The sequence below is a fragment of the Musa acuminata genome, chromosome BXJ2-8 (assembly GCF_036884655.1).
Source record: "Musa acuminata AAA Group cultivar baxijiao chromosome BXJ2-8, Cavendish_Baxijiao_AAA, whole genome shotgun sequence".
Lineage (NCBI taxonomy): Eukaryota > Viridiplantae > Streptophyta > Magnoliopsida > Zingiberales > Musaceae > Musa > Musa acuminata.
This window is the reverse complement of record NC_088345.1, coordinates 39240385-39268318: the sequence shown is the minus strand read 5'-3', so window position 1 is coordinate 39268318 and position 27934 is coordinate 39240385. Positions and strand designations below refer to the sequence as shown.

The 27934-nt window shown below is 40.8% G+C and overlaps 2 non-coding genes and 2 pseudogenes across 2 annotated transcripts; 2 read left to right on the top strand and 2 right to left on the bottom strand.

The window, feature by feature from the left end:
• Positions 1-1104: 1104 nt before the first annotated feature.
• On the top strand, positions 1105-2701 carry LOC135620391 (sphinganine C4-monooxygenase 1-like; annotated as a pseudogene).
• A 71-nt stretch (positions 2702-2772) lies between these two features.
• TRNAI-AAU (transfer RNA isoleucine (anticodon AAU)) lies at positions 2773-2846 on the bottom strand. Its single transcript has one exon. It is a non-coding gene; the product is annotated as a tRNA-Ile (tRNA).
• A 22681-nt stretch (positions 2847-25527) lies between these two features.
• On the top strand, positions 25528-27124 carry LOC135620390 (sphinganine C4-monooxygenase 1-like; annotated as a pseudogene).
• A 71-nt stretch (positions 27125-27195) lies between these two features.
• On the bottom strand, positions 27196-27269 carry TRNAI-AAU (transfer RNA isoleucine (anticodon AAU)). Its single transcript has one exon. It is a non-coding gene; the product is annotated as a tRNA-Ile (tRNA).
• Positions 27270-27934: the final 665 nt, after the last annotated feature.

Sequence of the window (27934 nt, the reverse complement as noted above, 5' to 3'; positions counted from 1 at the left end):
TGCAACGGTGCATCTCGATGCCCTATGATCGTCCATCTCATCTTCGTCGGTTCCATTGACATCTCGATGCATCTTTATGCATCGCGATCATCCGTCTCGTGGGTCCCACGATTGCATCCATGCTCCCGTTGTGCCTTCTCATGTGATTACAACTTAATCATAAGCATACGGACCCGACAATAGATGAGAAATATAATGGAGGCTCGTAGACCCCAATAATAATAATCACAAGTACACACATCACACGGTCCATGATCATCCGTCCACACATCAAACATTATATATATATATATAAATCATTATCATGTAGGACTACTAGAGAATAATAAAAAATAATAATCAACTAAACTTTTTAATTAATTATATTTTCTGAAAACAAGGACATATAGGGAATTTCTAAATTCCTAGGGGTATTTTCGTAATTATAGTAAGGGAGGGGTCTAAATTGTTGTTTCCACTATTAAGTAATAATCCCTTCACCGATTCGTATCCCAAATTATCGATCGTCTTCCATCATCTTTCATGTATCACCAAATCATCATGTTCATATGATCTTTATAATCAATTTTCATATCACCAAACTAGGATAATGATATAATTGATATGCGGATTCTTATAGTAAACCATTGTCCCTCGTTTTTATATTTTCTTTCTTCATATTTCCCACTATATCTCTAACCGGCTAATACACAACTCTCGTTCAATGGACCATAGTTGAACTAGTCTAATTCATATAAAAACATTATAACTGATATAAAAATCTTCTTATTTAATTATTTTTGTTCCTAAATCAATATTGATATTTATTTAAAATTATATTATTGTATAATTTTATTAAGTTTGAAGTCAATTTATCTCAATTATAATATTTTTAAAAATGTTTATAATATTTCGATGAAGGTGCCAAAAATAAGGTAATAACAATGTGAATCTTGGCTTAGACTGATTCATCCTATTGTCCGATCCATAGGTAGTAATTCTTTTGTTTCAACTATCTCCCTCATGATGTCTTCATTGAGCATCAATATACTCCAAATTACTTCACATATCGGGCATCAATATAGTCCAAATCACCTAGCCAGAATAGTACATAAGAGGCCTAATATGACGTTGAGTCCACATGACATATCCTCTAGCTCAATTTTAGTTGAGCTCCAGGTCAATCTTAATACCATTGGTTACGACTTGAGCTTATGAAATAGGTGATACATTAATTTGCATGTTGTGAGCGACGAGAGCGGGATAGCGAAGCCACAGCCGTCGCCGGTGGTGATCGCCGCCCAGTTCTTGGCGGCTATGTTGGTGCTCGACACATGGCAGTGCTTCATGCAGACGTACATGCACGCGAACAAGTCCGTGTACAAGCACGTGCAGTCGAAGCACCACACGCTGGTCGTCCCCTACGCCTTCGGCGCGCGGTACAACCATCCACTGGAGGATCTGCTACTCGACACCGTTGGCGGCGCGCTCGCCTTCTTCGTCTCCGGCATGACGCCGTGGACGGGCTTCTTCTTCTTCTCCTTCGCCACCGTGAAGACGATGGACGACCACTGCGGGCCGCCTTCGTCGTCTCCGGCATGACGCCGCGGACGGGCGCCTTCTTCTTCTCCTCTGCCACCGTGAAGACGGTGGACGACCACTGCGGGCTGTGGCTCCCGGGCAACCTGCTGCATGCGTTGTTCAGCAACAACAGCGCCGACTATGACGTCCACCACCAGCTTAACGGCAGCAAGTACAACTTCTCGCAGCCCTTCTTTGTGATGTGGGATAGGATTATGCGAACCTACATGCCCTGCTCGCTGGAGACGAGGAAGGAGGGGAGGGTTCGAAGCCCGGCCGATCAAACCCAAGAGCTAATGGATCCATCCATATCTTGCGTTTAAGATTCTCGTGATTAAAGGTGCCACTGTGTTCTGATTCGTGTTGGATTGGTTGCAAATATGAAGCAAATAAAAGGTAAATTTCTTTTTTTTTTTTGTAATAGAAAATTTAAATGGAAACATGAAATGTGGATTTTTATTATATTTTAATCTTAAGAATATTTTATGATTAATGATTAAGAGGAATCTAGATTATTTATTTATATGTTTTCATATTTTCGATATAATAAGTTTATCTATAATTTTTAATATCGTTCTTTAAGAGCCACGTGATTAAAGGTGTTTCGCGTTCAGATTCGTGTTGCATTTGTTGCTAATGTGAAGTAAATAAAAGGGAACTTTATTTTTTTTTTCTGTGATAGAAAATTTATGGTTTATAATTGATGATAGGATGAAATTGTCAATGCAATGGAAACTTGACAAGTGGATGATTTTTATTATATTTTAGTTTGAAAAAAAATAAAAGGTTCTGAAGAAGATGTTTTGATTAATGATTAAGATCGTATGAATCTAGATTATTTATTTGTTTGTAGATTTTTTTATTTTTAATATATAAAGTTTATTTATATTTTTATTGTATTTTAATTTGAAGAAAAAAAAGCTGTTTGGATTTTATCAAGCAGATTCGAAGCTTCGACATTCACAGTTGATGTTTGGATCAATGGGTAAGATTGTCCGAATCTATATTTTTATTTATTTATTCTTTATCTATTAAGTTTATTTATAACTTTTAAAATATTAATACAAATATTCTGTAATCAAGCAGATTCGAAGCTTCACCAACTGTGATCGTTTAACACCGAGTTACATTGTTAATAAGATATTTTGTTTTACCAAACTATATTTATTAAAATGTATATTATTATATTAATAAAATAAAAATTATAACTAATGGCCCATGCAGGTTTCGAACCTGCGACCTTCGCGTTATTAGCACGACGCTCTAACCAACTGAGCTAATAGGCCAATATATTTTTATTATTACGATATACTTATTAATAAAATATTAATATAGACTACTCGATGTCTATGTTTTAATATCATTATTTTTACAATATTTTATTTATTTAGTTATTAATTTTGTATCTCACCTCGAATGAGCTAATAGATCGATATATTTCTTAAATAAATAATAATTCCTCAATTATTTTATAGTTTGATTAAAATATAACTTAATTTGATATTTTTAAAATTAAATTTTTGTATATCCCATTAAGCCAAAACCAACTAAGTTCATTTTGTAAATAAAAAGTATAATGATTGTTGTTTTCAATAGATTAAAAATTTTAATATATTATTTATATAATAATACTCTAAAATTAAAATTTTTTATTGGCCATGGCGTATGCGTTTTTTTTAGCATGAAATTTACTAACTCAAGGTTGGTTGTCTTATGACAAGAGGGAGGAACGACCCAACTCGATTTGGGCTCGATGATGGACAATGCGTGTGATCCTGAGAAGCTAAGAATGGTCAGAGAAGGAATAAGGCGTAATAAATTTAGATTTTGATTGATCACTTACTGTATTATCCGAAATCTCATAAAAATTTGATATCGAGGTTGCCTGACCCTTATCCATCTGATGATCAAAGTTAGTATTGTATGATATATATCGAAAGTAAGGATGTGGAAGAGCTTGAGAAAGGATAAAAAGAGAGTATTTAAACCTAATCACTTGTGACAGTTTTAGCCGTTAGGTAGTTATAGGGAGGCATAACCACCTACTAAGATGGCAATTGAGGTGGAACAACCTTCACTGAAATGGATTAACCACTCATTATGGTGGCATAATATATGTTGATGTGACTCAACCATCTATCAAGGTGGTATAGCGTTTGTTAATATGGCTCGACCACTTGAAAATGTGGCATAACATCTACTTATGTAGCTCAACCACTTGTCAAGGTGGCGTAATGTCTAATGATATGGCTCAATCAATTGTTATGCTAGCATATTGCCTAATTGTTGAAGTGGTGACCTTCATTAATGAGGTGGAGGTGTCCATGTGTTGGTCCTTGAGCAGTCAATATGTGTCCCCTTATTGTGTTTCATCGTGGAAGATTTTTTAAGCGAAATACAATGTTCATTTTTGATGGGCATTGAATACCTCTTAGGAGAGGATTGGCCATGGATCAAGTGTTGTTGTGCTAGGTCTCAATCGGTTATACTTTGAGTCTAACCTACCAATGTTAGGTTGGGAGATTGTTAGCACGCTTGTCCCGTCCACATTGTAAAGGAAAACCGAACGATGATCGTTAGGTTAGTGAGACTTTTGTCGATCAACTACGATAATACTGACCCACTCGGATCGGGTAGGGAGAACTTTACAACCTATCAAACTGTCTACTTAGGGAAAGTGGGGCCTACGATAGAGCTGGAGAAATCACATTGAACTAATATGATTGATTGTAGTAATTCCCCTTTTTTTTCTCCTAATTTGTCCACATTAGGAAGAGATCTCTTGGAGTTCTGTTACGCCCATATTGGGTATATTTTCTACATCTGGATCTACTTACATTGGAAAGATATTAGTTAGCGCCACCTACTTTTATTTCTCTCGACCTCCTAATCTGCCCTTTTTTTAGGATTATATAAGGTGCCTCTATGATAGAAATGACAAGCTCCTAAGGTGCCACTTATACGAAGATTGAGGTTGGAAAATGTTTCTCATCCCTACGATGTCCAAGTTAGTGACTCGAGATTTATAAGTGCAGGTCCAAATAATACCCCTTTCCTCTATGTTAAAGGTGAGCTTTTATACCTAATCGTAAAGAATAATAAGGATGCTTCCAATTACGTTTTTGACTATAAATGCACCCCGAATACATTTGGCCTTATACCTCCTTTATGATAAATTTCTTTTTATATGGGTCGGGTTTTCTTGAATTACGCATTTCAGACATATTTAGCTTTGTGCCTACACTGTGATGAATTTTTCTTTATGTGGATCAGACTTTCCTAACTCATGTGCCTTAGACATATTTAATCCTGTGCATTTATTGTGGTTGATTTCTCTTTACTCGAGTCAGGTTTTCCCGAGCATGTTTGGCCTTGTGCCTTTGCCATAGTGGATTTCTCTTCATGTGGGTTAAGTTTTTTCGAATCATGCCTCGGGCACATTTGATCTCGTTACTCCATTGTGACAAATTTTTCTTTACGTGGGTCAGGTTTTTTAGACTCGCACCTCGAGCATATTTGGCCTCATACCTATACCATGATGAATTTCTCTTCATGCAAGTCAGGTTCTCTCGACTCACAAGCCTTAGGCACATTTGATATTATGCCTCCGTCGTGACGGATTTCTTATCATGTGGGCTAAGTTTTCTCGATTCCTTGGGGTATAACCTAAACATTATATCACTTTACTTCATCTATCTTTTTAATCCACTATAGCCTTGTGATTGTGATCCTCTCTGGACATGAATATACATTCCTTAAAGAGGAAGATGCCTTGCTCCTCTTTGGGCATGGCGGTGGCCTCTTCGGCCTCGGCCATTATTTGTGAGTCATCGCTCAAGGCTTTGAGTCTAACTTAGTATAACTACCATGGTAGCACTGACAAGCCAAGAAAGAAGTAGAAGGTTATCATGAAAAAGGTGCCTCACCCCCAAAGGGGTGGGGAAACTGAGGAGCCAGGTCTACAGAAAGAGCCTCCTACCTTCATAGCATTAGCACCTTCAAAGGGTTCTCGAAGTTCTCGATCTTATTCAAGGAAAAGAGGGGATCGGTCAAGGTCGATGTTTGACTTATGCAAGGGTAAGCCCTTGTTGTTCACGGCTATATAAATAGATGACATGTCAGACTTGGCCCTATGAGCTCCACTACAACCAAGATGGGAGGGTTTGCATGAGGAGCAGAAGGTGTAGAGTGATAGCATGGCCTTGGAGCAGTACAACCATGAGTCCTTATGTTCGGGGGGGTAGCGAACCAGATCTACCATTCCCTTTTGAAGGTTCTGATTGACACTTGCTACCATAATGATGTGTTGATAAGTTAGGCCGTGGTTAGTCCCTTCAATTTCACATTGCTCACCTATCCAACTTTGATTTATAACATCACCACTATGTAATGGCCCTTATCGACTATGTACACAACGCTAGCTTTGTCATCCACTAGTAGGCCCTTATAATCGATGATCTTCGAGAAGAGATCAAGGGGCTGAAGAAGGGAGGAGCTTTTACTACGGTTGCCGAGGTAGAGGTTCGAGGAGCCGAGCTAGTGTAGCAATTTGAGGAAGCTGAGCTATGCCTCGTCGACCTTTCCAAGTAGTTGAAGGAACTTCGAAGTAATAACCAAGCCACAGAGGTGATTTATTGTAGCTCACCTAGGAGCTAGATTCGATAAGGGCGCATGACTCGGAGATTGACAAGCAGGTTGTGGCAGACAATGAGTAGGCTCAAGATCTATGTGATGCACTAAAGACTGAGTGACACATGATACCAAAATATCGGGAGGTGGCGATTGTCGATTACAAGGCATCTACCGATTTAAAAGGAGTCTAGAGAGGATGAAGGTCATCTTATATGAGTTCGGGTACCAAATCACCTTAGCATATTTCAAGATAAGGTATCCCAAGTTGAAGCTTGAGGAGGACCCATTCATTGATTATCTCGAGGATTAAAGTGTTTTGATAGTAGACAAAGTACCCTTTGATAATAGCCACAATCCACCGCGTTATCCCGATGCCTAAGTTACCATCTTTGATCATGCTTGTCTTTTGCTTTAGAGTCATCGGGATGTTGGGTGTGTTTGCCCTATTAAGCCTTTATTTTGATAGATCGGGGTCTTATTCTAGATGTAGAAGCTGAACCAGTTTGATGTAATTTTGTTTAAGTAATGAAGTTTCTTTTTCTTAATTTGTAATGATTGTCTCTTGAAGATACACTCAACAACTAGTGTCTTAGATTTTGTAGATCAACATCCAATGCTCAGGGTATAGTCTTCCCTGACCTGATCTCAAGGGAGGCCTTAGGGGTAAAACTTCTTTAAGTTTGTAATACACCATATTCTCAACAATATCACACCTTTTGTTGTCTCGAGGTGATATGTTTCATCTCGAACAATCTCGATGATTCGATACGACCCTTTTCGGTTTGGCCTTAACTTTCCCTGGGGCCCAATCGGGTCACTGACTTCAACTTTGCGGAGATCTAAGTCTCCGAATCCAACTGCTCGAGGGCAAATGCTTTAGTTATATTGCTTGTCCACTGGCTTTTTATATCTAAGTGTCTGTATATATGCTTCTACTCTAACTTTACTGATTAGATCAAGTCCGACTCAATGTCCTTCAAAGGTTTTCTCATCAAAGCTCTCAACCCAAGGTGTCGAAAAGACTATCTCAGATAGTATGAAAGCCTTAGTGCCAAAGGCTAAGCTAAATAGTGATTCTCTTGATCTAGTCTTAGGTGTCATCTAGGTGGCCTGCAAGATGCTCGGTAGTTCATCTACTCAAGTACCCTTGGCTCCATCGACTCTCTTCTTTAACCATTCGAAAATGGCTCGGTTGGTAATCTCAATAAGACCATTGATTTGAGGATGAGCCATCGAATTGAACCTTAGTAAAATCCCATAAGATTGATAGAATTCCTTGAACCACACATTGTTGAATTATATTCCATTATCGGTAATGAGGACCTATGATATTTTGAAGTGGGTGATGATATTTTTTATATAAATCCCTCGACTTGTTTCTTAGTGATCAACACTAATGGCTTAGTTTTTATCCACTATATGAAATAGTCCTCTCTCACGATGAGGAATCTCTATTGGCCTTAAGCTGGCAAAAAGGGTTCGAGTAGGTCTATCCTCCATTAGGCGAAGGGCCATCCATAGTCGATTAGGCTTAAAGGGACTACTGATTGATGTTGTATCTTAGTAAACTTTTGACATCTGTGACATCTTTAAGCATAGATTATTGCATCCTTGTGTAACATCAGCTAATAGGACTCCTGCTAAAGCACTTTGAAGGCAAGAGTTTGTCCATCAATGTGCTCCCCAAAAATACCTTCATGCACCAAAGCGAGTATGCTCTCGGCCTCTTGTGGTGTTAGGTATTTAAGGGGTGGTTGGCTAAAAGATATAGGATATAGACGGTCATTAATTATACAATACCATGCTTAATGATACTTGACTCTTTTGGCCATTGTGGGGTTAGTTGGGAGTATCTCATCTCTTTTGTAGCATGAGATCTCACCCTTCTAGCTTGATTCTTCCTTGATTATAAACACATCATGCTTTTCAATGGTTTAGGTCGACAACGCCTCGACCAATGGCCAACCCTCGCTCAACGCTCGAGTGGATGCTAACTTGATGAGTCTATCAGTTTTGGTGTTTTCTTCATCGGGGACCCATAACACATTGAGTTGAGAGAAACTATGAGCCAATTTTTGTACCTCGATGAGGTATTTCACATATTGGGAAATCTAAAGGCAACATCACATGTGTAGCAGAAGAACATAAAATAAAAATATCAAATTTTTCAAAAGATGTTCATCGTCATACAAAGATTAGTACATAAAAATCCGTCAAATTGAAAACCACGTTTGAGATAGTTGTGTTACCTAGAGAGATCGTATATCCTTGAATTCCTGTAGAACTATGGGAGAGGATGGAGGAGGTCAAGTGCCCTCCTCTCTAGCAGTGATCCACTCGGCAAGGGCTGTGAAGACACTCCTCAAATTGCTACCTAAATCTATACACCATCTATCTAAGAAGGGGAAGGGGAGAGGAGAATAGGAGGTGGTAGCCAAATGGCCTAGCCTATGGTCCTTTAGTTCTCTCCTATTTATAGAGGCCCCTATCAATTTAACCTTAATGGATCCTACCCTATTGGGTATTGGATCTCTATCCAATTACCCAAACATCTTAGATTAGTGGGTGTCTACCCAATAATCTATTATTAGCTCTTATTGGATCTCATCTATAGGATCCAATAATTTAGGGGCTTAATGAATATCTAATAAGATAGGGGCCCCAATAGATATCGAGCTAGTCATGAGTCATACCTATTAGAACCCCTTCTGGCTTAGTGAATTATTATCTCCATAATAGTTTGTTCGACTCATCGACTACGAACGTACTAGGCCACTATGCCGCAGTCCCTAAACGATACAAGAAAATACTATCCTTTGGACCTATCTATCCTCAATTATCGTGTACCTATAGTCCCTCATCCATTTAATATGGTAAAGACCATATACCGAGCATGGTGCTATTAGGCCCATATAGTTTCTCCTTGAGTCTTGCTCTAATCGGATTCTCCTAGATAATTCTTTCTCTCTCAATCCAAATGACTTTAGCCAATGATTATCTGAGCAATAATACATGGGATATTTTTCTCATAATACTAAGAGTGGATGATCCGCTATAGACACTTAATAGCCCTCGTAAGGTTGGCTGCCACTCCCAATGACCGGCTGTACTAGATCTGAGACTTCCAAACCTACATGTCTGGTATCAAAGAGTGGAGTACTCATATATGATATCTTTGGAATCTCAAGTTTAAGGACCAGGTATACCATTGGGATGACGAAATCATTGTTTGATAATGAGGTATCATTAACTATCCAGTATTCTATGAGCGGATCAATAAGTGAACTCATTCTCTAATGAGTACCTGCACTATAGCCCTAGTGTCCCCACATGAGCGACTATGAGACTAGCTGCCTCTATCATATGGATGAATATACAATACATCAGTCTATCTTATTATCTCGATGTCCCTTTGAGTAACGGAGGACTAGAATCATTAGTATTTATAAGCCCCAACCCAGTTCAAATTTGGAGATCAAAACTGTCAATTCCCGGAATTCCGGGATCAGGCGGTTACACCTCTTGACTGGGGTGGTTGCATCGCCTGGCAGAGCTCGAAGACTGAGCCTCTAGGCGGTGCCACCTCTGTCAGGGGCGGTTGCACCTCTCTGCTAGAGCTCGAAGACTGAGCTCAGGCGGTTGCACCTCCTGACTGGGGCGGTTGCACCGCTTGCCAAAGCTCGAAGACCGAGCTCAGGCGGTGCTACCTCCTGTCAGGAGAGGTTGCACCGCCCAGTCTCGCATGGAGACTGAGCCCAGGCGGTTGCACCTCCTGGCTGGGGCGGTTGCACCGCCCAGTCTCCCTGGGAGACTTAGCCCAGGCGGTGCTACCTCCTGGCTTGGGCGGTTGCACCTCCCACAGTAATCAAGGTCCGAATGGGTAGATCCATTCGGCCCAAATTGGGTCTTTCAGGGGCCCAATTGCCCTAAGATTAAGCCAATGGGATCACCTCTCATTACCAACTTAATCATTGTGCTAACTATGATAAATCCTAAGACAATTTCTGCAGCTTGCTCCGGTGCGTCAATCGCTTCTTCCGACGAGTTTTCGGCGAACTTCCGTCGATCATCCGATGAACCCTCGGTGATTCTCCTGCGGACTTCCAGCAAACTCCTGGACTTGCAACGATCCACTTGGCGAGTTCCGACGAGCTTCTTTGGCAAGCTTATGGACTTCTCGGATTTGTTCCCGCAGAACCTCCGACGACTGTCCTAACTTCCGTCGAGCTCTCGAACTCCCAACGTGATCATTGTCATGACTCCGGCGTAACTCCTGCTGCATGTCTTACTTTCATCGTAGTTAATCGTGCACACTTATCTCAACATATAGGTTAGACAACAAATGACAATTGATTTCATCATCAAAATCCGAGATTCAACATGATGGACCTAAGTAATCTGCAAACCTTATTTGGGCTTTCTTTGGATATAAATCCCTCAGGTTGTATCATATACACCTCCTCATCGAGGTTTCCATTGAGGAATATAGTTTTCATATCCATCTGCCAAATCTCAAAATCGTAATCACTTGTGACAGTTTTAGCCGTTAGGTAGTTATAGGGAGGCATAACCACCTAATAAGATGGCAATTGAGGTGGAACAACCTTCAATGAAATGGATTAACCACTCATTATGGTGGCATAATATATGTTGACGTGACTCAACCATCTATCAAGGTGGTATAGCGTTTGTTAATATGGCTCGATCACGTGAAAATATGGCATAACATCTACTTATATAGCTCAACCACTTGTCAAGGTGGCGTAATGTCTATTGACATGGCTCAATCAATTGTAATGCTAGCATATTGCCTAATTGTTGAAGTTGTGACCTTCATTGATGAGGTGGAGGTGTCCATGTGTTGGTCCTTGGGCAGTCCATATTATTCATATTCATATCACGTGTCCCCTCATTGTGTTTCATCATGGAATACTTTTCAAGCGAAATGCAATGTTCATTTATGATGGGCATTGAATACCTCTTACGAGAGGATTGGCCATAGACCAAAGTGTTGTTGTGCTAAGTCTCAATCGGTTATACTTTGAGTCTAACCTACCAATGTTAGGTTGGGAGATTTTTAGCACGCTTGACTCGTCCACATTGCAAAGGAAAACCAAATGATGATTGTTAGGTTAGTGATACTTTTGTCGATCAACTACGACAATACTGACCCACTGGGATCAGGTAGGGAGAACTTAACAACCTATCAAACTGCCTACTCGGGGATGTTAGGATCGAGAGCACTAAGAGGGGGGGGGGTGAATTAGTGCAGCGGAAATCTTATAATAAATTAAAAACCAAAAGCTGCGTTCGTTCAAAAACTATTATGATGCAAAAGCAAATTCTCAGTTTGTATCTAAGTGCAGTTTGCGTCTAAGCGCAGATTGCGTCTAAGCGCAGTTTTGCGTCTAAGCGCAGATTGCGTCTAAGCGCAGTTTTGCGTCTAAACTCAGATTTACGTCTAAATGCAGATTTACGTCTAAACGCAGATTTACGTCTTAACGCAGTTTTACGTCTAAACGTAGTTTTACGTCTAAACGCAGATTTACGTCTAAACGCAGTTTTACGTCTAAACGCAGTTTTACGTCTAAACGCAGTTTTACGTCTAAACGCAGATTTACGTCTAAACGCAGTTAGACGCAGATTTACGTCTAAACTTTGAAACTCGTTTGTATACTCGCAGAAGGCAGTATGCAGTTCAAACCAAGACGTAAACGTGAACTGAAGTCTGATGATTGAGCGAAGAAAGCCGATTTACGTCTGAATGCAGTTTTACGTCTAAATGTTGAAACTCGTTCGTAAAATCGTAGAGGACAGATTGCAGTTATCAATAGGATTAAAATGTAAGCGTAAACTGCAAGGAAGCTCGTTCGTAAAAACACGGAAAACAGTTCTGCAGAATCAAACGTAAACGTAAACTGTAATGTATGAAAATACGAGTTTACGTCTGAATGCAGATTTGGAAGAACAGCACTTAGAACTTGTTCGTGAAAGCGCAGAGAGCAGTAGTGATGAGGGAGGTTTGCAGTAATGATAAAGTGCTCGAAAATAAACGCAAACCAGAGATTTAGAGTGGTTCGGTCAGCCTTGACCTACTCCACTTTTGGCTTCCTCCACCGATGAGGTTGCCGACGTCAACTAGGTGCCTTCCTTCAATGGGCGAAGGCCAAACTTCCCTCTTACAGTTTCTCTCCTTTTGGCAGGCTTAGGAGACAACCTTTACAGACCTTTCTCTCCTCACTTTACAATTGAAAACTTGAAGAACAGAAGGAGGAGACTTAAAGGCTTTACAACACTTTTGAGCTCTTTAGAATCACAGAAAAGATCACAATTTCGGTATGGGTCTGTGTCTTTTCAGTGCTGAATGGGTGGGGTATTTATAGGCCCCAACCCAATTCAAAATTCGAGCTCAAAACGATCAAATCGATCAAATCCCAGAATTTCTGGGATCAGGCGGTTGCACCTCTCGACTGGAGAGGTGGCACCGCCTGGCAGAGCTCGAAGACTGAGCTCTGCCGATTGCTTCTCTCTGCCAGAGCTCGAAGACTGAGCTCGATGGTTGCATCACCTGGCAGAGCTCGAAGACTGAGCTTGGTGATTGCATCACCTGGCAGAGCTCCAAACTGAGCTCGGTGGTTGCATCACCTGGCAGAGCTCCAAGCTGAGCTCAGGCTGATCCACCTCTCTGCCAGAGCTCGAAGACTGAGCTTGGTGAATGCATCACCTGGCAGAGCTCGAGACTGAGCTCAGGCTGATGCACTTCTCTGCCAAAGCTCGAAGACTGAGCTTGGTGGTTGCATCGCCTGGCAGAGCTCGGGACTTGAGCTCTGGCGGTGCAACCTCTTGGCTGGGGCGGTTGCACCTCCCAGCCGTGCAGCCCTGGCGGTTGCACCTCCTGGCTGGGGCGGTTGCACCTCCCAGCCCCACAGCCCAGGCGGTTGCACCTCCTGGCTGGGGCGGTTGCACCTCTCAACCCCACAGCCCAGGCGGTTGCACCTCCTGGCTGGGGCGGTTGCACCTCCTGGTGCAATCAGGGTCCGAATGGTTCACTCCATTCGACCCACTTTGAATCTTTTCAGGGGCCCAATTGCCCCAAGATTAAGCTAATGGGATCACCTCCCATTTTCATGCTTAATCATCGTGCTAACTACGATTATCTCTAAGACAACTTCTGCAGCTTGCTCCGATGCGTCAATCGCTTCTTCCGGCGAGTTTCCGGCCAACTTCCGTCGATCAACCGATAACCCTCGGTGATCCTTCTGCGGACATCCGGCATACTCCTGGACTTTGCGACGATCCACTTGGCGAGTTCCGACGAGCTTCGCTTGGCAAGCTTCTGGACTTCTCGGATCTGTTCTCTCTGAACCTCCGACGACCGTCCGAACTTCCGTCGAACTCTCGAACTCCCAACGTGATCATGATCTTGACTCCGGCGCAACTCCTGCTGCTTGTCTTACTCTCATCGTAGTTAATCCTGCACACTTATCTCAACACATAGATTAGATAACAAATGACAATTGACTTCATCATCAAAATCCGAGATTCAACAGGGGAAAGTGGGGCCTACGATGGAGCCGGAGAAATCACATTGAACTAATATGATTGATTATAGTAATTCCCCCTTTTTTTTTTCCTAATTTGTCCACGTTAGGAAGAGATCTCTTGGAGTTATGTTACACCCATATTGGGCATATTTTCTACATATGGATCTGTCTACATTAGTAAGATATTAGTTAGCTCCACCTACTTTTATTTCTCTCGACCTCCTAATCTGCCCTTTTTTTAGGGTTATATAAGGTGCCTCTAAGATAGAAATGGTGAGCTCCTAAGGTGCCACCTATACGAAGATTGAGGTTGGTAAAGGTTTCCCAACCTGATCCCTATGATGTCCAAGTTAGTGACTCAAGGTGTATAAGTGCAGGTCCAAATAATCCCCCTTTTCTCTATGTTAAAGGTGAGTTTTTATAACTAATCGTAAAGAGTAAGAAGGATGCTTTCAATTACCTTTCTGATCATAAATGCACCTCGAACACATTTGGCCTTATGCCTCCATTATTGTAAATTTTTCTTTATGTGGGTCGGGTTTTCTTGCATTGCGCACTTCAGGCACATTTACCCTTGTGCTTACACTGTGATGAATTTTTCTTTATGTGGATCAGGCTTTCCTAACTCATGTGTCTTAGACACATTTAGCCTTATGTATTTATTGTGGTTGATTTCTCTTCACTCGAGTTAGGTTTTCCCGAGCACATTTGGCCTTGTGCCTCTGCCATGGTGGATTTCTCTTCATGTAGCTTGAGTTTTTTCGAATCATGCCTCGGGCATATTTGATCTCATGCCTCAATCGTGACAGATTTCTCTTCACGTGGGTTAGGTTTCTCAAACTCGCACCTCGAGCATATTTGGCATCATGCTTATGCCATGATGAATTTCTCTTCATGCAAGTTGGGTTCTCCCGACTCATAAGCCTTAGGCACATTTGACATTATGCCTTCGTCATGATGGATTTCTTATCATATGGGCTAGGTTTTCTTAATTCCTTGGGGTATAACCTAAACCTAATATCACTTTACTTCATCTATCTTTTTAATCCACTATAACCTTGTGATTATGATCCTCTATGGACATGAATATACATTCCTTGAAGAGGAAGATGCCTGGCTCCTCTTTAGGCATGGTGGTGGCCTCTTTGGCCTCGGCTACTATTTATGAGTCATCGCTCAAGGCTTCAAGTCTGACTTAGTATAACTACCATGGTAGCACTGACAAGCCGAGAAAGAAGTAGAAGGTTATTATGACTATTTATAGAGGTCCCTTGTCAAACTCTAATGGATCCTCGCCTAGTGGGCATTGGATCTGCATCCAATAACCCAAGTCTTTCAGATTAGTGGATTTCTATCCAATAATCTCTCTTATGGGATCCAATAATTCGGGGGCTTATTAGATATCCAATAAGACAAGGGCTCCGTCGGATATCTCATATCCGAACCTCTACTCATCGTAATGCCTACCATATGTGTGTGACACTCAAGGCCCAATATCGAGCTGGCCGTGAGTCATACCTGTCAGAACTCCTTCTGACTCAATGAATTATTATCTCTGTAATAATTCACTTGACTTATCGACTACGGACATACTAGGCCACTACACCGTAGTCCCCAGACGATATAGGGGAATCCAATCCATTGGACCTGTCTGTCCTCAATTACCGTGTACCTATAGTCCCTCATTCATCTAATATCCCAGAGACCGTATATCGAGCATGGTATTGTCAGACCTATACGGTTTCTACTTGAGTCTCGCTCTAATCGGATTTTCCCGGGGAACTCTTTCTCTCTCAACCCGAATGACCCTGTCCAGGGATTTGTCTGAGCAAGAACACATGGGATATTCCTCTCATGACGCCGAGAGTGAATGATCCTTTATTGATACTCAATAGCCCTCATAAGGTCGACTACCACTCCCAATGACCAGTTGTACTAGATCTGGGACAACCAAACCTATAAGTCTAGTATCAAAGAGTGGAGCACTCATACAGGACATCCTTGGTGTCTCAAGTCTAAAGACCAGATATACCACTAGGACTACAGAATCGTTGTTTGACAATTAGGCATTATCAACCATCTAGCATTCTGTAAGCGGATCAATCAGTGAACTCATTCTCCAATGAGCACCTGTATTGTATCCCTGGTGTCCCTACATGAGCAGCTATGAGACCCACTGCATCCATCATATGGACGGGTATACAGAACACCAGTTTGTCCGGTTATCACGATGTCCCTCTCGAGTAACTTATGATCGGGATTATTTAGGATATGTGTTTAAAGGTGAATCGATCTCATTTTCGTGATCTCATCACGATCCGATTCCCATTGCACAAATCCAAGGACATCACAATATATATATACATATATGCAATATTTATAAAGTGATATATGCAAAAATATAATAAGTAAAAATATAATAAGCAAAAAGATTCTGTATCAAGTCACACGTGCCATCACTCATGTGATTGGCTTGCTGGGCACTTATGACTAGTAAGGCCTTCGATGGAGTCGAAGAAATCACATTGAACTAATATGATTAATTGTAGTAATTCCCCTTTTTTTTCTCCTAATTTGTCCATATTAGGAAAAGATCTCTTAGAGTTCTGTTACGCCCATATTGGGCATATTTTCTACATCTGGATCTGCCTATATTAGAAAGATATTAGTTAGCGCCACCTACTTTTATTTCTCTCGACCTCCTAATCTGCCCTTTTTTTAGGGTTATATAAGGTGCCTCTATGATAGAAATGGTGAACTCCTAAGGTGCCACCTATACGAAGATTGAGGTTAGTAAAGGTTTCCCAACCTGATCCCTACGATGTCCAAGTTAGTGACTCAAGGTGTATAAGTGCAGGTCCAAATAATCCCCCTTTTCTCTATGATAAAGGTGAGTTTTTATAACTAATCATAAAGAGTAAGAAGGATGCTTCCAATTACCTTTCTGATCATAAATGCACCTTGAACACATTTGGCTTTATGCCTCCATTATTGTAAATTTCTCTTTATGTGGGCCGGGTTTTCTTGAATTATGCACTTCAGACACATTTAGCCTTGTGCCTACACTATAATGAATTTTTCTTTATATGGATCAGGCTTTCCTGACTCATGTGCCTTAGACACATTTAGCCTTATGCATTTAATGTGGTTGACTTATCTTCACTCGAGTCAGGTTTCCCCGAGCACATTTGGCCTTGTGCCTTTGCCATGGTGGATTTCTCTTCATGTAGGTTGAGTTTTTTCTAATCATGTCTCGAGCACATTTGGCCTTGTGCCTTTGCCACGCTGCCCTAGTCCGCCATTGTGCTGCCCCCTTGGGTCGCAACCGCAGACGCCCGTTGCCGCAGCCCCTCCTTGCAACGGTTGGAGAAACATAGCTTCCTCTATTGCCGCAGCCCCTCGTCGATCGCAGCCACGCCTCGAGCGCCGTTGCCTTCCAACCGACCCACCACTGCTGCCAGCCACTGTGCGACGACCGCCGCTCGCCTCCCAACCGCCGCTCCCCCTGGCTCGGGCAAGAACGACCACCACCACTCCCCCTTGCTCTGCCCCCTTGGTGACCGAAACATGGCAATCCTCTTGCTGTTGCGAAATAGTCATCGGTCCTCTTGCTACTGCGAACGTCGGTTGCCACCACCGTCGCCGCTGCTGCCCAACCAGCGACGACGCCACTCGTCGCTTAGCCTGCCACCATCAATTCTTATTTTCCACTGCAACCTCAACCTCGGCAATGCCACTGTAGCCGCCCTCCAATAGCATACGCAGCAAGCTCTTGTGCAGCCGCTTCAACCTCGGCAACACACGCACCGACTCCTATTCTCAACCTCGGCCGCTTCAACGGCACCATCATGTCCTCAACTGCACGCAATCACTCGGCATCACCAAGGCCTCCTTCCATAGTGCGGTAGAGACAGAGCAACACTGCCTTCCATCCGTGCCATCGCAACCACCGTAGCGATAGGCCCTTGGCGACGCTGCCCCCAGCCGCACCACCATCGCTGCCTCCCAGCCCTCAGCAGTAGCGATCCCTCCACGCAGCGACCACAGCAAGCATCGTTGCCTTATATGCAGTGAACACAGCTACATCCCCGCATCCTCGCAGCAACCCTTCATTCCAATAGTGCTACCACCGATTGCATCACAACAACAACAACATCGAGTAGGGCAGTGATTTATGCCTTAGTCTTGATACCAAAAACATAAGTTGAGATTACAGATTTGCAGTCTTACGAAATGGCCACCAATAACTTAGTGAAGACACAAATGGAAGCATTGGAAATTAGAATTAAGAACCGATTGTAAAAAATACTTAATGATTTCAAAAAGGACTTACTGGGGAGCCTTAGTAAATTTCAACAAGATAGAAGCTCAAGTTCTATGTTGCATAGATCTAGAAATACTAGAAAAGGGCCCCAAGATTATGACATAATCTACTCATATATGAAGGTAAATGGATAGCTCGTCAAAATTTGTCAGATTTCTACTGTGTTGAAATATTATAGTAGGTTTAAAAGATTGTCAAATCAAGCTAGAGATTGGTCGGAATGATAACTTCTAGATACATTTATTGAAGTGCTTATTCCAGAGATCCGATATGAAGTTAAGGCTCGTCAACCCCGCACTATAATAGTTGCGATCTCATTCTTGTTGAATCTTGTATTTTGATAATGAAACTACTTGATATGTGTTTATGTTTTAATCTGCGTTTTGAGTGACGCAGGATGCTTCGATCAGGATGAGACAATTAAAGCAGGAAAAATCATGTTGTGTTGGAGGAGCATGTCAGAAGATTGGATGTCGGGCCGGTGGATCGGTCGACGTATCGACAAAAGGCTTCGGGCCGTGGACTCGGGCATCAGGCTAAGAAGAGCAGGTATTGTGCCAAGGATATCAGAGTTGCCGAGTCAACTGGCCGATTAGGCAATAGACTACAGGAGAGGACGATGCACCGAAGAATCGGACGAAGCATCGAGGGATGCATTGTGCTTGTGACAAATTCTACTTGCATCTTCAAGAGCAGATTTTGGACAAAGTTATTCCATATGCAGGGTACTAAATTGAAAAGGAGTACGACATATCACCCACAAACCAACAGCCAGACGAAAGTTTTAAATAGGTGCTTGGAGACAGCCCAAAGCCACCCACCAAATATGACTACCCAAAGAGAACTCCAGACCCAGCCAAGTGCCATTATTGATCGACGGATCGTGACTCGACGACGACGACCCACTAATGAAGTGCTAATACAGTGGGCGAACCTACCAATAGAAGATGCCACTTGGGAGAACTATGACGACTTGAAGATCAAATTCCCAGAATTCACGAATCATCAGCCTCGAGGACAAGGCTGATTTGAAGAGGGCAGGTCTGTTAGGACTCTAGTTTGGAGAGTCCTAATTGAGAGGGACATTCATGTAAAACTGTTAGGACCCTAGCTAGGAGAGTCCTAATTGAGAGGGACATTTTGTTAGGACTCTAGCTAGGAGAGTCCTAATTGAGAGGGGCATTCATGTAGGAGGTTTTTTCTTATAGAAGAATTAGGAGTTGTAAAGGAATAGGAGTCTTGAGTAGGAGTCCTATTAGGAGTTGGTTAGAAGTAAGAGTCTTAAGTAGGATTCCTATTAGGAGTTAGGGTTTAGAAGCCCTATAAATAGCCATGTATTCCTTCTCTTTTCTTAAGCAATAGATGAATCTTTTCTGCAGCCTTTGAGTAGCAACTTGGAGGGAGGAACCCCTATAGAGCTCCAAGGAGGTCGATCCCCTAAAGAGATCAACCCCAAGTTTAGAATCTGCAAGGGTTCTAACAAACCGCCCCTGATAGGAGGTGGCACTGCTTAAGCTCAATCTTCGAGCTTTGGCAGGAGGTGCAACCGCCTCAGTCAGGCGGTGGCACCGCTTGAGCTCAGTCTTCGAGCTCTGACAGGAGGTGCAACTGCCCTTAACAGGAGGTGGCACCGCCCAGAGGCTCAGTCTTCGAGCTCTGCCAAGCGGTGCAACCGCCCCAGTCAGGCGGTGCAACCGCCAGATCCCGGAATTCCGGGAATTGACAGTTTTGAGCTCCAAATTCAAACTGGGTTGGGGCCTATAAATACCCCACCCTTTCAGTGCTGATAGTGCACCCAGAAACCACCAAAATTCTGATTTTACATTATGATTTTGTGAGCTCAAAAGTGTTGTATGAGTTGAAAGTTCTTCTTCCTCTTTTCTTCCAAGTCCTAATATGTTAAGAGAGGAAAGGAAATTCTGTAAGGGTTGTCTCCTAAGCCCGTCAAAAGGAGTGAAACTGTAAAAGGGTGGTTGGCCTTTGCCTATCGAAGGAAGGCCTCTAGTTGACGTCAGTGACCTCGTTGGTGGAGGAAGACAAAAGTGGAGTAGGTCAAGATTGACCAAACCACTCTAAATCTCGGTTTGCATTTACTTTGAGCATCTTATGTTTACTGCAAACCTCCTCAAAAGCTTACTGCTTTCTGTGCATATACGATTGGGTTTCAAGCTTTACACTTTCCGAATCGGCGTTTAGACGTAAATCAGTTTTATCGTACGATCATCATATTTCAATTTGCATTTACGTTTTGATTTCTATCATAACTGTAAACTACCTTTATATCTTTGCTTTAACTGCATCTCGCTTAATCAAATGATTTATGAATCAGCATTTAGACGTAAATCAGTTTTTTCGTACGAATATCATATTTCAGTTTGCGCCTACTATCTGATTTGAACCATAACTGCAAACTGCATTTATATCTTTGCTGCATCTCGCTTATTCAAAAGTTAAAGTGATTTACGAATCGGCTTTCTTACTGAAATCACTTTTATCGAACGAACACAGTTTTTTTTTTTAATCGAAAAAGGTTTTCTACTGTACTAATTCACCCCCCCCTCTTAGTGCTCTTGATCCTAACACTAAGTCCTTCATGGAGAAGTATCTAGATAACCATGCCTTTACTAGCGATAACATTCCTATCTCATTCCCAATAATCAGGATGTTATCCACATATAATACCAAAAAGGTGATAACGCTCCCACTTACCTTCCTATACACACAAGACTCATCTTTATTTTTAACGAAGTCATAAGATCTGATTGCCTCATCAAATCTTATATTCTAACTTCGAGAAGCTTTCTTTAGTCCATAAATAGATCTAAACAATCTGCACACCTTATTTGGGCAGTTTCTTGGACACGAATCTCTAAGGTTGTGTCATATACACCTCCTCGAGGTTCCCATTGAGGAATGCAGTTTTCACATCCATTTGCTAGATCTCAAAATCATAGTGTATTGTAATGGCCAATAGAATTCGGATAGATTTTAGCATTGCTATGGGTGATAAGGTTTCATCATAGTCAACACATTGTCTTTGACGATACCCTTTAGCAACTAGCCTTGCTTTATAGGTCTCTACCTTTCCACCTACTCCGATCTTTTTCTTAAAGATCGATTTACAACCGATGGGTACAATACCATCGGGTGCATCAACTAGGTTCCAAACCTTGTTGGAGTACATAGAATCCATCTCAGAATTCATAGCTTCTTGTCATTTCCCAAAGTCTATACTCATAATAGCCTCCTCGTGGGTTTGAGGATCAATGTCCTCAACATCTTCTCCTCTAATATATCCCACATATCTCTCAGGAGGATGAGATACTCTGCCAGACATATGTAAAGTTGAAACTTGTGTGTTAGGTACCTGAACAGACTCGGGCTGTAGAGTGGTGCTTGAGCTTGGTTCTCTAACCTCGCTCAGCTCTATCATGCTCCCACTATCTCCGCCAAAAATGTGTTCCCTTCTCAAGGAATACTGCTCTCTTGGCTAGAAAGACCTTTTGGTCCTCGAGATGATAGAAATAATACCCACAAGTTTCCTTGGGGTATCTTACAAATTTGCACCGCTCTATCCTCGATTCTAACTTAATTGGGTTGTGTCTTTTAACGTGGACAGGGCAGCCCCAAATCTTAACAACTTTAAGATTGAGCTTCTTCCCTTTTCATATCTCATATAGTGTAGACACTACCGACTTAGTTGAAATCCTGTTCAGAAGGTAAGCTGTAGTCTCTATGGCATATCCCTAGAATGAGATGGGTAGGTCAGCGAAACTCATCATGGACCGTATCATGTCTAATAGCATACAATTTCTCCTTTCAGAGACACCATTGAGCTGAGGTGTATAAGGAGGTGTCCATTGGGATAATATCCCATGGTCATCGAGAAACTAAGTAAACTCTGTACTTAAGTACTCACCTCCTCGATCTGATCGAAGAGTATGGATACTCTTTCCAGTCTGGTTCTCCACTTCTTTCTTATGCTCTCTGAATTTTTCAAAGACATCGGACTTGTACTTCATTAAGTACACATATCCATACCTTGAGAAATCATCAGTAAAAATAATGAAGTAGGAGTAACTACCAATGGCATTAATTGACATGGGTCCACATACGTCACTATGTACGAGTTCCAGTAGCTCAGTGGTTCTCTCTCCAGTTCCACAAAATAGAGAGTTGGTCAATTTTCCACGAAGGTAAGGCTCGCAAGTTTCATATGACTCATAGTCGAATGGATCTAGGTATCTATCATTTATTAACTTTTGAATCCTTCCCTCATGGATGTGACCTAGCCTACAATGACATAAGTAAGTACTATTCACCTCATCTCATTTCCGCTTAGATATACTTACATTCATGATATGTGGAGTAGTGTCTAACATAAAGAAACCATTATGCAATATTCCTTTCATGATGATTTCATCATCTAATAATATCGAACAACCATTGTTCTCAAAAACTAATTTATATCCACTAATTGTTAAACATGAAATGGAGATAATGTTTTTGATAATTGAAGTAACAAAATAACATGCATCCAATGCAATGAAAACTCTATCAGGCAGATGTAGGGTGATCTCGCCAACAACTATTATATCAACTTTTGCTTTATTGCCCATCTTGAGGTCCATCTCGTCTCTCTCTAGTCTCCTAGGCCTGGCTAGAACCTACAACGAATTGCATATATGATAAGCACTACCGGTATTCAATACCCATGTGTTATCATAAGAGTCTGACAAATGGAGACTGATCGTGAATATACCTGAAGCTTCTCCAAGCTTCTATTTCGCCCTCTCTTCAAAGTACTCTTTGCAGTTCCTCTTCTAGTGCCCATCTTTGCAACAGTGGAAGCATTGGCCGTTGTCCTTTGCCGGGTCTTTCTTAGCAACCTTTGCTTTACCTGGTCTGCCCTTGCCCTTACCCTTCTTAAGGGACTTTTCTGCTTTCCTTTTCTTTCTGGTCTCACCAGTGAAGAGAACTGGCTTCTCTTTCTTAATAGTACTCTCTGCCTCCCTCAACATATTGAAGAGCTTTGGGAGAGTCACCTCAAGCTTGTTCATATTAAAATTCATTATAAACTGTGAAAAGGAATCTAGTAGGATTGAAGCATAATGTCCACACATAAGTTATCCTCTAGGACCATTCTTAGTCTTATGAGTTTCTCTATCCACTCGATCATCTTTAAGACATAGGTCTGAACTAGTGTCCCTTCAGTTATCTTAGCGTGGAAGAGGCTCTTGGATATCTCATATCGCTGGTCCTTCCCTGTTTCTCAAACAATTTGTGGACATGTAGGAGAATGGATTTGGCATCCATCTTTTCATTTTGTCTCTGTAACTCAAGAGTCATAGAGCCCAATATGTAGCACTGAGCAAGAGTGGAGTCATCAATGTACTTCACGTAGCGAGCGATCTCATCCTCACTTACCCCTTCCTCGGGCGTAGGCATCACTGTATCAAGGACGTACGCGATTTTCTCCGCAATGAGAACAATTCTCAAGTTGCGGAGCCAATCTATATAATTTAGACCAATGAGGCGGTTGACATCAAGTATGCCACGTAAGGGATTTGAAATCGATATTTTCTGAAAATAAAGATATAGTAAAAATAAATAACATGCAGATTTTACAAGAAATAAACAATCAAGATATGGACTTCTATCTTAATATGCTTCCACTATTTTACTAGTGTGTCATACGACACCCTCAGCACATGAAACGGAAGTCTCCGACAGACTTCTAGTGGGGATCAGGATCCAATCAGCGTCTTAGTGTAACCTCAAGGAACTAGACCAATCACACTAATCTCAAAAGGTAGGCAACTCTTGTCGATCACAACTCCTTGTGATTCCCGTCCTGTTTAGCCTCCTAATCACCATGGTCTCGAGGGACTCGACCAACCATGATGTTCGGTTAAGTCAACACCTTCTTTACAAGATGAATATGATTTGATGATATACCCTCGAGGGACTCGACCAAGCATACCATGTCCTCAGGTCACTGGTGGCATCTCTATGTCGTAAGCAAGATAGCGAATCGCGATATAAGTGAGTCTCAAGGGACTCGACCAACTCAACATACACCGGGAATCGGTTCCTACATATAACGATGGAAGGCCACGTGGGTCAATCTAATTGCCTCACGTTTACGGACTTAATATTATCGAGAGAGAGATGTTTCTATGATTCGATCTCCTAATATGACATGTCACACGTATACATATTTAATATATATCTACATCGCATATAAATATATATACATATGTAGTATGTGTATAAGCAATCACACCAGATGATCTTGGACCACAACCTAATGTGATCAGGCCCGAGCTAGTAGGCCTAATCACTCACATCAAAATCTATGTGTGCAACGGTGCATCTCGATGCCCTATGATCGTCCATCTCATCTTCGTCGGTTCCATTGACATCTCGATGCATCTTTATGCATCGCGATCATCCGTCTCGTGGGTCCCACGATTGCATCCATGCTCCCGTTGTGCCTTCTCATGTGATTACAACTTAATCATAAGCATACGGACCCGACAATAGATGAGAAATATAATGGAGGCTCGTAGACCCCAATAATAATAATCACAAGTACACACATCACACGGTCCATGATCATCCGTCCACACATCAAACATTATATATATATATATAAATCATTATCATGTAGGACTACTAGAGAATAATAAAAAATAATAATCAACTAAACTTTTTAATTAATTATATTTTCTGAAAACAAGGACATATAGGGAATTTCTAAATTCCTAGGGGTATTTTCGTAATTATAGTAAGGGAGGGGTCTAAATTGTTGTTTCCACTATTAAGTAATAATCCCTTCACCGATTCGTATCCCAAATTATCGATCGTCTTCCATCATCTTTCATGTATCACCAAATCATCATGTTCATATGATCTTTATAATCAATTTTCATATCACCAAACTAGGATAATGATATAATTGATATGCGGATTCTTATAGTAAACCATTGTCCCTCGTTTTTATATTTTCTTTCTTCATATTTCCCACTATATCTCTAACCGGCTAATACACAACTCTCGTTCAATGGACCATAGTTGAACTAGTCTAATTCATATAAAAACATTATAACTGATATAAAAATCTTCTTATTTAATTATTTTTGTTCCTAAATCAATATTGATATTTATTTAAAATTATATTATTGTATAATTTTATTAAGTTTGAAGTCAATTTATCTCAATTATAATATTTTTAAAAATGTTTATAATATTTCGATGAAGGTGCCAAAAATAAGGTAATAACAATGTGAATCTTGGCTTAGACTGATTCATCCTATTGTCCGATCCATAGGTAGTAATTCTTTTGTTTCAACTATCTCCCTCATGATGTCTTCATTGAGCATCAATATACTCCAAATTACTTCACATATCGGGCATCAATATAGTCCAAATCACCTAGCCAGAATAGTACATAAGAGGCCTAATATGACGTTGAGTCCACATGACATATCCTCTAGCTCAATTTTAGTTGAGCTCCAGGTCAATCTTAATACCATTGGTTACGACTTGAGCTTATGAAATAGGTGATACATTAATTTGCATGTTGTGAGCGACGAGAGCGGGATAGCGAAGCCACAGCCGTCGCCGGTGGTGATCGCCGCCCAGTTCTTGGCGGCTATGTTGGTGCTCGACACATGGCAGTGCTTCATGCAGACGTACATGCACGCGAACAAGTCCGTGTACAAGCACGTGCAGTCGAAGCACCACACGCTGGTCGTCCCCTACGCCTTCGGCGCGCGGTACAACCATCCACTGGAGGATCTGCTACTCGACACCGTTGGCGGCGCGCTCGCCTTCTTCGTCTCCGGCATGACGCCGTGGACGGGCTTCTTCTTCTTCTCCTTCGCCACCGTGAAGACGATGGACGACCACTGCGGGCCGCCTTCGTCGTCTCCGGCATGACGCCGCGGACGGGCGCCTTCTTCTTCTCCTCTGCCACCGTGAAGACGGTGGACGACCACTGCGGGCTGTGGCTCCCGGGCAACCTGCTGCATGCGTTGTTCAGCAACAACAGCGCCGACTATGACGTCCACCACCAGCTTAACGGCAGCAAGTACAACTTCTCGCAGCCCTTCTTTGTGATGTGGGATAGGATTATGCGAACCTACATGCCCTGCTCGCTGGAGACGAGGAAGGAGGGGAGGGTTCGAAGCCCGGCCGATCAAACCCAAGAGCTAATGGATCCATCCATATCTTGCGTTTAAGATTCTCGTGATTAAAGGTGCCACTGTGTTCTGATTCGTGTTGGATTGGTTGCAAATATGAAGCAAATAAAAGGTAAATTTCTTTTTTTTTTTTGTAATAGAAAATTTAAATGGAAACATGAAATGTGGATTTTTATTATATTTTAATCTTAAGAATATTTTATGATTAATGATTAAGAGGAATCTAGATTATTTATTTATATGTTTTCATATTTTCGATATAATAAGTTTATCTATAATTTTTAATATCGTTCTTTAAGAGCCACGTGATTAAAGGTGTTTCGCGTTCAGATTCGTGTTGCATTTGTTGCTAATGTGAAGTAAATAAAAGGGAACTTTATTTTTTTTTTCTGTGATAGAAAATTTATGGTTTATAATTGATGATAGGATGAAATTGTCAATGCAATGGAAACTTGACAAGTGGATGATTTTTATTATATTTTAGTTTGAAAAAAAATAAAAGGTTCTGAAGAAGATGTTTTGATTAATGATTAAGATCGTATGAATCTAGATTATTTATTTGTTTGTAGATTTTTTTATTTTTAATATATAAAGTTTATTTATATTTTTATTGTATTTTAATTTGAAGAAAAAAAAGCTGTTTGGATTTTATCAAGCAGATTCGAAGCTTCGACATTCACAGTTGATGTTTGGATCAATGGGTAAGATTGTCCGAATCTATATTTTTATTTATTTATTCTTTATCTATTAAGTTTATTTATAACTTTTAAAATATTAATACAAATATTCTGTAATCAAGCAGATTCGAAGCTTCACCAACTGTGATCGTTTAACACCGAGTTACATTGTTAATAAGATATTTTGTTTTACCAAACTATATTTATTAAAATGTATATTATTATATTAATAAAATAAAAATTATAACTAATGGCCCATGCAGGTTTCGAACCTGCGACCTTCGCGTTATTAGCACGACGCTCTAACCAACTGAGCTAATAGGCCAATATATTTTTATTATTACGATATACTTATTAATAAAATATTAATATAGACTACTCGATGTCTATGTTTTAATATCATTATTTTTACAATATTTTATTTATTTAGTTATTAATTTTGTATCTCACCTCGAATGAGCTAATAGATCGATATATTTCTTAAATAAATAATAATTCCTCAATTATTTTATAGTTTGATTAAAATATAACTTAATTTGATATTTTTAAAATTAAATTTTTGTATATCCCATTAAGCCAAAACCAACTAAGTTCATTTTGTAAATAAAAAGTATAATGATTGTTGTTTTCAATAGATTAAAAATTTTAATATATTATTTATATAATAATACTCTAAAATTAAAATTTTTTATTGGCCATGGCGTATGCGTTTTTTTTAGCATGAAATTTACTAACTCAAGGTTGGTTGTCTTATGACAAGAGGGAGGAACGACCCAACTCGATTTGGGCTCGATGATGGACAATGCGTGTGATCCTGAGAAGCTAAGAATGGTCAGAGAAGGAATAAGGCGTAATAAATTTAGATTTTGATTGATCACTTACTGTATTATCCGAAATCTCATAAAAATTTGATATCGAGGTTGCCTGACCCTTATCCATCTGATGATCAAAGTTAGTATTGTATGATATATATCGAAAGTAAGGATGTGG